The 13,298-nt window shown below is 35.5% G+C and overlaps 1 protein-coding gene across 3 annotated transcripts in view; it reads left to right on the forward strand.

The window, feature by feature from the left end:
• Window positions 1–13,298, forward strand: part of Fchsd2 (FCH and double SH3 domains 2) — a 268,069-nt gene that overhangs the window by 109,590 nt on the left and 145,181 nt on the right. The gene's annotated exons all lie outside the window — the stretch shown is intronic.

Here is a 13,298-nt window from a genome sequence, read left to right on the forward strand (position 1 = left end):
ATATATTTATGATTGTTCTCTCTACCTCTTGGATTCAATATATAGGTGACCTTGTTTCTCTCTTTTGATAAGTCTTGAAAATCCATTTTGTCTGCCAATAGAACAGCTATCCTGGCTTTTTCTGGGTTCTTGTTGCATGTAGTATTGTTTTTTATCCTTTAACTTTCATTGTATGAATTTTTTGAGTTAAATGTGTTTCTTGTATATAGCATATCATTGGATCTTGTGTCTTGATCCATTTTGCCAATGTTTCTTTTGATTGGTGAATTGAGACCATTCACATTGATGGTTATAGCTGATATATATTGATATATCTTTGTCATATTATTTTCTTCTTGTTGGTTCCTTTTGTTTTCCTTCTGTTTAATTGCTCACCTTACTTGGTGGATTAATTCTATTTGGATTCTTGGAACTTTGTTTCATTTTCTTTTTCTACACTGTCCTTCAGAACTTTTTTTGGAGTGCTAGTTTGGTGGTCAGGAATTTCTTTTTTTTTAATTTTAAAGAGGGTAAAACAAAACAGAACAAAGCAGATCAGAAGAAAACAATGTCAGTGACACAGATTTCAAAGCAAGACAAGAGGAGATCAACAGTGGATACCATAATGTCTCTTGTCTATATCTTCACACACAATGAATTCATACAAAATAAAATACTATAAAACTAGTCAAAACAAGTAATAAAAGCATTGCAGGCCTTCAAAACCAGACAATAGGAAAATTAACAATGGGTACCGTAGTGTCTCTTGTTCTCTTCAAAATAGTTGTCCGTACTTTCATGTATGTTGAAATCAAATAATACAAAACAGACTAAAACCACTCTAAACAAAAAAATAAAAGCATTACTGGACTTCCCAGCATGACGATATGGAATCAGCAATGGATACCATAATGTCTCTTTTTCTTCAGAGTAGCTGTTCATTTCATCACGCATAATATAATTGATTCTTGCAAACTGTTTAGGAGAAGCTCTAAGCATGTATAAGCCTCTACAGGTGTATCTATCCTTTCCATATTAAAGGGAAAAACAGAACAAAACAGATTACTAGAAAAACAAGAAACAAAAAAAGACAAATAATAATAGCAAAGACCCCAAAACGATGATATAGGCCTTCAAAACAAGGTGGTAGGAGCATAACGTAACGTTGTTACTTTACATAGTGATCTTCAAAAGAGTTCCTCAGATTACCAGACACAAACATGCAAAATTGTTCCAATCCTATGAATGTTAACTGTTTTGTTTTAAGAACTTAAAGAATTTATAGCACAATCATCTTAGCTATCCTAAGTATGTTTATACAAATTTAGGTATTTTTTCTTTTCCCTTTTTCTTTTTCCTCCTTATCCCTGAGATATTTTTCCCCTTTGAGAAGATTCTTACCTTTTCATTGTATTTATTAAGGATTTTTTTATAACACTTTTTTTTTGTCTTTTTCATTTTTATTGGTACCAAGGATCGAACTCACGACCGCCTGCTTGCAAGGCAGGTGCTTATGCCGCTGAGCTAAATCCCCAGCCCCTTATTAAGGATTTTTTATCTTATGTACTCTTACCATTTCTTACACAATGTGGTGTTTACACATGTGAGTTTGATTTATTTCACTTACAAGTATGGTCTCAAGTTGCATCCATTTACAACACATCTCAGTGTTATCATTTACAAGTTTTCATTTACAATGTTACCACTTAAAATATGGTCTCAAGTTGTGTCCATTTACAATATATCTCAATGTTATCATTCTTGATAGCTGAGTAGTATTCCATAGGTGTTCTTTATCATTAGAATATCTTATTTATCCATCAATTTTGAAAGATAATTTTGTGGGTATGTCAATGTGGATTGGAGATTACTTTTTTAGGGCTTAAAGTACTTCACTATAAGCTCTCTTTGAGTTAAGGGTTTGAGTTGAGAAGTCTGCTGTGATACTAATGAGTTTTTCTTTATAGATGATTCTTTTTTCTCTAACAGCTTTTGGTGTTCTGTTCTTGTGCTGAATTTCTGTAATCTTGATAATATGCTTTGGTGTAGTTTTTTTCTTTTCATGACTACAATGGTACCTTAGCTCATGAACTTTATTCTTTCCATGATCCTAGTCTCAAACCAAATTGGATGAGAACTGAATCAAATTTCTTTGTAGAGTCAACATTGAACCTAAGCAATAAATTTGATTCAGTTCTCATTCAATTCAGTTTGTGACCAGCATCATGGAAAGAATTAAGTTTGTGAACTATTTGCAGTTCTGTATGCCTAACTTATCTGTATTCAGATTCTTTTTCTGTGCTTGAGAAGTTTCCTGCTATTACTTCTGTGACCAGGTTTTTTAAAAATGCCCTTTGTAATATCCTTTGGTTCTTTGTTGATTCCAACTGATTTTATATTAGTTTTCTTTGCAGCATCTGGCAGCTGTTGAATTGATTTTTTTTTGTTTCTTGTTTTAAAGAAATCTTTGATTTGATCTCCACCTACAACCCTGTCTTCTAGATCTGATATGTCTGTCTTCACATTGGTTGACTCTGCTACATATACTTTCAGTTGATTTTTTAATTTCTTGGGTTCCTATTTGAGTCTGTTTTATGAAATCCAGTTCTTTTCTATATTGGGCATTCATGGTTTCCATGTCTTTCCTAAGCTCCTCTATTTTTTAAAATCTGTGTCTACTCTAGATTTACTAATAATTTCATTCATTATGGTCATCATTGTTTTAATTATCTTGTTTGTTTTTGTCAAAAGACTTTCTGATCTGTTACTTCTGCTGCTACTATTTCATTAAATTCATCTGAGTGGTTTTTGATTTCTTTCACCTCAGTGTACTTTTGTTTTTCTTTGGGTGAGTTGGGGGTTATAGGTTGCATCTTGCTTCTGTGTTTTCTCATTTTGTTTCCTCCCTTCTCTCCCCGTTCCTCACCGCTCTCTCATTTTTTTTACTTCATTGAACTTATAAATTGCTTGTGATAGGTAGCTTTATTACTAGTATCGAGGCCCCTTCAGGAAATGACTATTTTTCAGAGATGTCTTTTAGGTATGGCTGCCTTTTGGCTTTTGAGTCTATCTCTGGATCCTGCCCCTTCAGTGTATAAAGGATGAAGGGTTGCTGCCTGTTTGGCCTAGCACTCAATTATTTGGTACTGGACTCTACTATATTTTTAACCCCCAGACTATCTAGGTGTTGACATACAAGGAAGATCAATTAATCATAACAACTGTGTCACCTTTGAAGTAGTGCAATCAGTAATGACAATAGCATTAAGCACAGACTGGAAATGACAAACTATGATAACTGATAATTTGTCACCTTTAATCATATATATAAGATTTTATATAACAAACTCTAAAACAAATCAGGAAATTATATAACAAAGCCTAAAATAAATCAGGAAATACACAGTAAATATCCATTCAATAGAGTGATTTTACCCAGACAGGGAGAAAATTTGTAAGGAATAAGAGGAAAAAACAGAAATAAGAGATTCAAACCACAGGTAAAGGACAAAGGAGAATTACCTAATCCTAGGAAAACTGGTAAACCAAACAGGAGGAAAAAAATAGAAGAAAAAAAAATAAAAATAAGAACAAAACAACTAAACAATATTCACATTTATGAGAACACAAAAACAATTTTAAATACATGGGCAAAAAAAAAAAAGCCTGTTAAGTGATGAAGAAAAAAAGGAAGTTAGTTCTCTATGACTTAAAGCTTGTAGTTATCTTCTGAGGTCTACAGTTTTGTGCTAGTGACTCTGCTCTCCTCTTACTGGCAGACTAATGAGGCAGAGTCCACATCCATGCCTGATAATCCCAGTAGGATTAACAGAGAAGTGCTGTTCTTTTACTTTCAGATCCACAGAAGTTCACTCTGATCCTGGCCTCTGATTGTAGGATTGGGGCCTGAATACTTGAGTTCTTAACACTCAGCTTGTCTTTTATTGGCCTGACCACGGCTCCCTAACCCTTACTGGGTCCCATAGTTGTCCCTCACCCAGCCACTCTGGATTTTTAGCACTGGGAGTCTTGTGATAAAGCCAACCCATAGCTAGACTTGAGTCCTGGATTCCCTTGGTTCCTCCCTAATTTGGTACCAGACCAAGCACTATGTCCAGGGGGCACTGCAGTTGCTAGACTGGAGTCTCTAGCATGCACTGCTGTGTTCCACTGGTGAGTCCCTCCCTGAAGGCCTTTGGAATCACCCACTTTCACTGTATCTCTATAGATTTGATCTTCCTTGCTCATACCACAAGCCAGGAGCCAGGGTGAAAATGAAGATTACCCCTTACTTTTTTCTACATTAAGGTGTGTCTCTTCACTTTCTCTGTGGGTTCTAGTTTTCCCATTAGATCCTTCCTGGGCCCCAAAGGTTCTAGATTCAGAATCTTGGAGAGATTGATTTGTTGCTGCTTACCCTTTTGCCATCTCCCCAGAAGTCTATATTTGGTTTTTACATCAAATAAGAAAGGTCGTTATTTATTTTGTGTTTTTGAGATAGGGTATAACTATGCATATGCAGTTTAGGCTGGCCTTGAACTCACTTGTGGACTTTAAAAAGTCCAAAGTGGACTTAAACTTGAAGTGATCCTACAGGAATGTAGCCACACATCTGGCTCTAAAGTAAGCCATTTTAAATGTCAGTGGACTTTTTTTGGTATGTCTATTGAGTCAGACACTGATGGGTGGCCTTTTAATTTAAATGATTCATTTTTGTTTCTTATAAAAGAAAAAGATTTAAAAATTTTATTGTTTAATATGTATATAAAATATCAGCTTGATCTTTTATTTCATCTTGAATTAATAGACCAGCAAGTAAAGGCAATTTATTGTGTTACTTAAAATAATATACTTTATATACTTTCTTCCAAATACAATTTTATATTAGACAAATATTTCAAAACTCTTCTAAGGAAAAGAAAGGTCTCCATTGTTTTGGTTTTTGTTTTTTGAGACAAAAACTATATAGCTCAGTATATAGCTCAGACTGACCTTGACCTTACTACAAGGCCCAGCCTGGCCTTACACTGTCTGTGATCCTTCTCTGTCAGCCTCCCAAGAGCTGGGATTACAGGTGTGCATCACCACGCCCAGATTCATTAATTATTAATGAAAATTAATGATTTAAGAATTCAGTAAAGATAATCATTGTATCATTTCAACAGTTTGAGAAGTATCTAGCTGACTAGTGGACTTGTTAATTTTTAAAAGATTATTTCCATAACATTGGGAATTTTGTGACAAAATGTAAAGCCATTTGATGGCAAGTGCTTAGTAAAATTTAAATAATGGTTTCACTGTATACCGGGAGAAGAATGAATGCGGAATAACCTGTGCCAAAGCCAGAGAACATACTCTTGCTCAACTCTCTATGGTGAATAGCTTAAAGGTTAAACTACCAGTCCATTTCCTAATGTCTACTTGACAGTAGCTTTATTTGTGTTTCTTCACCTGTTAGAGCAATACAGCAAGTATTATTGAGAAGTAAAACAAAGCAAGTCTTATATCAGACACTGATGGCTTTTTAAAAGGTTGCAGTGGGATGTCACTGGATATTCCAAAGGGTATATTGATAGCACTACATTTTTATGGAAGTCCTTGCTCCAGACTAGACTGCAAATCAAATCAACATTATGCATCAATGATGCTCAAGTCGGTATAAGTAAATGGTATGTCTAGGGAATCAGTTTTAGAGTGATTTGCAAAAAAAAGGAAAATACTTTAAAAAATTACAAACCATATTTAATTTCTTTATCAAATTAGTGTGGATACTCTTTGATAAGTAAAACCTTCATCAGATGCAACTTTGAGCATAAGGTAAAAGAAAAACCACTTTAAGTATAGAATTCCTTTCAGAGGCATGAAATGTTATTCAGAATCTTTCCTATAATGGCTATAGAGTATTTCTGAGCATGCATGCAGATGAGGTCTTGGGCAGCTGCAGAGAGCACACAGAAGTCATGATTCCTGCTCTGTGAACTAACTTGAATTAAGTCTTTCATCTAGAAATCTCACTGTTTGTCTATTTCATGAATCCTCATCTCATCTCTGAAGGGGCTCATTCAGTTTAATACAGTTCAGCTTTGTGGTTTAGGGCTCTAGAAATTGCTGTTGTAATGCATAATGCACAAAAAAGTTAACAAGTTAAAGTAATTTCATGGGATTTTTTTTTGAGAATTTGATAAAATATACTCTGAAGTAATGTCCTTTTGCAAAGACTTGATAATTTGGTAGTCCACCTCTTACTTAACTAAATTTAAGAACTATATAACCTTAAGTAAACTTTGTGTCTGAAGTGACATACTTCTTTGGTAACAAGGCCTAACAGAATTAAGAGAAACTAATATGTGCAAGTGCCTGTTAATTAGTTCATTCGTTCTGTATAAATTTAGAGTCATTCTGCCCTGTCCTAGTCTACTCTTAAGAGGCTCGTGTCATATGCTGTGTTCAGTGCTAAGTATTCTGCAAACACGTTAGCAGTGATTAAATTGAAAAAGTCACATATCATTTAGATGTGATTTGTTAAGAAAATACCACATTATCTACCAATTGTTTGGTAGTGTCCTATGTATTGCTTGGCAATTTATGTTGCATAATTTTCACTCTTTTCTTTAGATATGAGCTGTTTGAGTTTTGGAATTGTGGCATATTTCAACTTTTCACAATAATTACAATGTAGTACCACCTAGATATGGAATAAACTTTGAATTTTTTTTATTGCTTTGGAATGGCCACATGCATTCTTGCTCAGTATTTTTTTTTTAATTTTATTTAAGGAGAAAATAGAAAAAAAACAGAAAAAGGGTAAAAGTTATAGAGAATTTCAGAAAAAAACAGTAGAAAATCACTAGTTAATTACATATTGTCATCTTAGGAATAGTTGTTGAAGTTACAAAATTAAAGCATATAGAGGGGACTTTCAAACAGTGAGACTGCAAACAGTTTTGTTCAATGATCCAACAAAACTCAATAATATGGTTATCTATCGTATACACTTCAATATATATGCAGTTATATCTTTTAGAGAACTTTCTTTTCCTTTCTTTTGTACAATGACAATTACACATTTTGGGTTTTATTACTCCCACAGTTCTTATTACTTTTTTTTTTTAAGAAAGTAAAACCAAATGTGACATACCAGGACAGAGTCAGTCAAATCAAAAGGATGGACATAATGTAAAAGGATGGACATAATGTAAAAACAAAATACAAGGTGATCAACAATGGTTACCGTAATGCCTCTTGTTATCTTAAAAAGAATTGCCTATATCATCAGTTATAATAAAATTGAACAAAACAGTAAAGAATAAGACCAATAAAACCAAAACATTGGAGACATTAGAGGACTTCAAAAGAAGATAGTAATCAACCAGAATGGGCATCACAATGAATCTTATTGTCTTCATAGTTGTTGCCTGTACTTTCAAACTTGGTACTATCAAACATAACAGAATAGAGGAAAATCAGTCAAAACAAGATGGTGAGAGCAATACAGAGTTTCAAATCAAGTTAACAGGAAATCAAAGTGCGTTACTGTAATATATCCTGCTATTTCTTATTTATTTTTCCCTTAATTAAAAGGATAAAAATGAAAAAGTAGATTATAAAAAGGAGATTGAGATAAAAAAGAGGGCATAACAACAAAACAGCGCAGGTCAAAACATAGTCATTTAAGCAAAATAGTGTTTCACCACAAGATAATCCTGACATAATAGTAGTTACCATAGTGTCTCTTCCCTTAAAATCTTTGGGTATAGCTTCATATACTGTAGCATCAAACATACCAAGACAATGTAAAACTGTTCAAGAGATGGGGGCTGGGGATTTAGCTCAGCTGCATAAGCACCTGCCTTGCAAGCAGGCGGTCGTGAGTTCAATCCCTGGTACCGATAAAAAAGGAAAAAGACAAAAAAAAAAAAAACATTCAAGAGAATGACAGTATTACAGGGTATTTAGAATCAACTAACAGAAAATGAACAATGGTTTCTGTATAATCTCCTTGTCTATAAAAGTTTTTGTTTATATTGTTACATATAAAAAATCCAATAAGATACAACACATTAAAACTGATGGAACAAAAGCTTGATGGGACTTCAAAACAAGAGGATATTAAATCAGCACTACCTACTATGATGTCTTATTTTCTCCAAAATGGCTGTTCGTACCATCCAACCTTCTCTGCCTCATTTCTGTTGAGCTCTTTTTCTGTCATTAGTTGTCAGTTTGTCCTCTTCATTTCGCTTTCTGCTCCATTCATTGTGGCCGCTCTGCCACTGTTTCTGGAATCTTGGTATTTTTCATTTTTAGAATATCCTGCAGTAATCTCTGTAGAGTTGAATTGGTGGTTGCAAATTCCCCTAGTTCCTCTTCATCCTGGAAGCACCTTGTTTTTCCATCAATTTCTAGGGACAGTTGTGCAGGATATATCAATCTTGGCTGGAGGTTATTATCTTTCAAAGCTTGAATTATTTCCTTCCACGCTTTTCGTGATTTGATGGTTTGTGCCGAGAAATCTGCTGTAATTCTGATGGATGTTCCCTTGTAAGTGATCTGTTTCTTGTCTCTGATGGCTTTTAATATTCTGTTCTTACATTGGATTTCTGGAATTTTGATTATTATATGCCTGGGTGTAGCTCTGTTTGGGTTGTAGGTGGCTGGAGTCCTGTATGCCTCATACATCTGAGTATCTTTACCTTTTGCTAAATTAGGGAAATTCTCCTGGATTATTTCTGTGAATAGCTTTTGTAGTTCATTTGTTTGAGTCCCTACTTCTTCTCTTATGTTCTTAATTCTTAAGTTATATATCCTCTTATCATCTTCTAGTCTTTGTATTATTGCTGTTTGTTTTCTTGTTATTTTAAAGAAGTTTTTTATTTCATGCTCCCACTTTACAAATCTGTCCTCCAGTTCTGATAATCTATCCTTAGTTTCTTTCAAGCTGTTATGCCAGCTTTCAATAGAGTTTTTAGTTTCCTGGTAATCTCTTTGAACCTGCTTCACGTATTCTATGTTTTCTCTATTTTCTCCATCAAACAATTCTCCCCTTTTTTTCTGTTCTTCCATTCCACCATCTGTTTTTGCTTTGACAGTGCTTAGCATTTCTCTAACTATTCTACTTATTTCTTGCTTTATTTCATTAAATACTTCATTTTTGAACTCGTCTGTGAGGCTCTGGAGATATCACTTTATGTCTATTGGTGCCGTGTCTGATATTGCATGTTTTCTATCTTCATTCTCTTTTGCATTTATCTTTCCTGGATCAGTGTTTTCAGGATTGGGGACTGAGGGCTCTTTCTTGTTGCTCCCTCTTCCCATACTTTTTGTTCTTCCATACAAGCATATGTAGGAGGCCCAGTTTTTTTTTTTTTTTCTCTTTGTCTGTTACAGTTTGTTTGAATCCGCTGGCTAGGTGTTCCTGCCCACTGAAGTGTATTAGGGAGACATAGACCTGGGCAGCCTCTGCTGGGCCCGCCCCTCCAGGTCAACCTACTGAATGCTTCAGTGCTAGGTGTACCGCCAGGCGCAGGGACCTGATTTGGGCTAGCCTACTGGATCTTAGTCCGCAGCATCACCCTGCCAAGTGCCCCCCACCACTCCCGCTTGAGAGGGGAATATGCGACTAAAGTCACTGCAGGGACCTTTTCCGGCTAGTCTGCTTGTTCCCAGAATGTCCTCTGTTGGAGCCTCCTAGTCTATGAAAGGGTCCCCATTTCTCTCACCACAAGTTGATACAGGCCAGTCCCCCTCTCAACGCCGTTTGGTTTGCGGATTCCAGCTCTCAGAGCTTTTGCGCGGATTGGAACGCAGTTTCGGCAGCAGGAAATTCAAATTGCGACTTCCAATGGCTCAGGATCCAGCTTCCACAGTGATATTTTATCTGTTCCTGTTATAGCATCAGGACTGCATTTCCAGTTAGTTTCTCTCAGCTTAGTTCGTTCCTGGGTCGGCAAGGTATATCTCCCCTTGTGTAGGACTCCTCACACAGCACCATTCCTGGATTCTAAACTGGTAATCTCAGAGAGCCTCTGTGGCTGCTGTTATTTGTCCGCCATGTTCTCCCGGAAGTCCTCGCTCATTATTGATGATGATCAAATTTAACTGTAATTTTTTTGAGGAACTACTTTATTATATTAGAGGTTCTAGTCATAATTTCAGAAATCTGATATAGTTACCTTGTTTTTTAGTATATAAAAATTAGGAACCAGAAAATTTTTGATTCAAATATTTTTCACTCAGACTGGCAAAAACTTAAAAGGAGATTAATATTATACATTAGAAACAGAGTAATATAGGTAGCATTTATTCATGCAGTCAGTGGATATTATCGTCAACAACTAAATGCTGGCCCCTTTTCTATAGAACGTAGTGATTTAAAAATAAATAAACCAGCCATGGTAATACATGTGTGTAATCCTAATACTCTGGCAACTTAGTGATTTAGCAAGACCCTATCTCAAAATAAGGAATTCAAAAAAGACTGGAATATAGCTCAGTGCAAAAACCCTGTGCTTACTCTCTGGGGCTAGAAATAAACACAGAAATAAATATATGAGAGAGACAGGATCTCTATTTGATAAGAGCTTAGAGTTAATAAACAGACAAAACATTTAAATCAGACAAGAACAATATTATGATTGTGAATTGGTTGTGTGAGAGTCACTGGTAAGTGATTAGAAAAGGCCTTTTAGCCGGGGATTTAGCTCTGCAGCATAAGTGCCTGCCTGGCAAGCGTGAGGTTGAGAGTTCAATACCCGGTACCGCAAAAAAACAAAAAGAAAAAAAGAAAAGAAAAGGCCTTTTAGAGAAAAAGACAAAACTAGAAGGATAAGGATAAGCCTACATTTGTGTACTCTGAATATGGTTTCTATCTGAAAGGAATCAGGAATTGATAGAGAAGTAGCTTTATTGCAGGTCTGGGTCAGAAACTGTAAAAGAAAACAAAGAAGTGATCAAAGTCTGTTTGGCTCACGATAGGGGAGAGACTACTACAAATCACATGTGTGACAATTCCAACATCACAAGAGTGTTGTCTGCAATTAATTAGAATATATCTATTATTTACAGGAGTTTACAATGTTACTCGAAAAATTCATTGTTTGTGGGCCAAAACTGAACAATCCTATAGAACAGTACATTGGGTAAACCAATAGTTAAAAGAATAAATTATTCTATGGAAATTAAATTAAATTAAATACTTATGTAATGAAACTTTCACATTTTTGTCAAGAAATACAAAAATCATTTTAAAGGGAGAAGAGAAAAATTCAACAAAGCCAGGCATGATGGGTGCATACCTGTAATCCTAACCCTTAGGAGGAGGATTGCCACAAATTCAAGGCCAATTTGAATTACATAGTGAGACTGTCTCAAAACAAACAAACACATTCAGCAAGTAGAGATTGGAGTGGTAGGAAGGTATTTCCTAAGATGGGAACAGTATCAACATGGTACGGAAGTGACAGAATACTGCCCATATTCAAAAAAGACTTGGTAATTGAGTTCTCTAAAGTACATGTATGTGAAAAATACATAATACCTGGAAATAGTGAAACAAAACCATTACCAAGTTTAGGAGGAATGTGACATTCAAAGCATTTCAGTCCCTGCTGTGCTTTGAACTGAAATAATATCATTTCATCAGAGGCTTTCAACAGTGATTTTAATTAAGCCAAATTGATTTGGCAGCACGTCTCATTAGAAAGATGCCATGTTTTCCAGATGGAGTAGTAAACATCTGTAATCCTGGGAGTCTGAGCCAGGAGGATTGCAGGTTTGAGCCCAGCCTGGAAAACTTACAAGACTCTGTCTCAAAATGAAATAATAATCATTATTTTAATAAAAAGGTCTGAGGATACAGCTCAGTGCTAAAGGCCCTGAGTTCAGTCCCCAGAATGGCACACACAAATACAAATAAATATGTTCAAAAAGGGGGAAAACAAGGAGGAAAAAGGAAGATGTACAGAGTGAAGCACTGATTTTGTGGTGGTCTTTGCTTATAGGGCCCACTAATTATTGTGATTGATTTTCATTTCCGCATGATATTATTTTTATAGCTTCATGTGTAGAAACGAGTTTCCCAAAGTTAATTATTCCCGCATTTTTTACATTGAACTCTATTATGTTAAGCTTACTGCCTCTACTGCACTATACTGTTATCAATCTTCTACATGTTCAACAACTAAAACTAAGAGATAATTATAAATTCCTTTTGGATTCCTTTTGCTGGGATCCATCAGATCTTTTCTAGAAAAAGGTTATATGATGCATATTGGGGCCATAATTGACTATACTCAACTGACGTTAAATGACACTGCAGCTGATCTCTCTCCTAAATAAAAAGATAAAATTAATAAAACAGGTCATCCTCCAAAAATCAGATGGCATTAGACATTCTAACAGCATAAGAGATACTTAAACAATTATAAAACCTAAATGTGTGTATGACAAATAAATGACATGTCAGTTTCTAAAATTCCCTGGACATTATCCTTATCCTCCTTACAGGAAGGTCTTACTAACATTATAATTATAAATACTCTGTTGATTTGACTCCTGTATACTTAGTTGATTCTTTGCCTTTGTCTCCTTTAGACTTAAAGCTGTATACCTACCCAAGATAAAAACCAGATGTCTTATGACTGTAGAGGAGACAGATACCTTCCACTGGGTCAGATCCCAAGACACTCTTTACAGCAGGACTCTTGATGGTTTTTCCTAAAGACTCCACATCATGTGTAAAATTGTCTTCATGTTGTTCTACATGACAACTGTCTTAATTCTCTCTACCCTCATCTGTTAAGTCAAATGTGAGATCTCTCTGGGCCTAGGCTCTTATCTTCCTTATAGTGACACAGCTATGGCCCTCCCACCCCTGTTATTCTTTCCAGCTTAACTCCTGGACCAGAGACAAGCCCTACCTATCTACACTTTTAACTGTTACCCTTTTAGATAAAAAAATAATCACTTCTCATAACTTCACTCCTCCTAACCCCACACTTACTTTTCAGAATTCTACCTCACTGTGGTCCTGATGGAACGACATATTTAAATCAAAGATACCTTTTCTTCTGTCTCTCTTTGGTCCTTAAATATGATAGTGTTCTGCCTCCTCATAGCACCGTGTCTCTTTGTCCAGCTAAGATGTGGGCATTCACCAGTGATAAAGTTGTCCTGGCTGAAACACCTGGTACCAGCTTCTACATGGGCATCAACCATCATCCCATCAACTTTCTAAACCCCAATACAGTGTCCTCTTTTAGCAGAAAATAGTTAGAAAGAGACTTTGCCCTTTTCCCAACAATAAAAAGACGGGAATGAAA

This window comes from Cavia porcellus, unplaced genomic scaffold (genome assembly GCF_034190915.1).
Source record: "Cavia porcellus strain 051 isolate PalLab524CR breed Dunkin Hartley unplaced genomic scaffold, mCavPor4.1 scaffold_9, whole genome shotgun sequence".
In the NCBI taxonomy this organism is placed as follows: domain Eukaryota; kingdom Metazoa; phylum Chordata; class Mammalia; order Rodentia; family Caviidae; genus Cavia; species Cavia porcellus.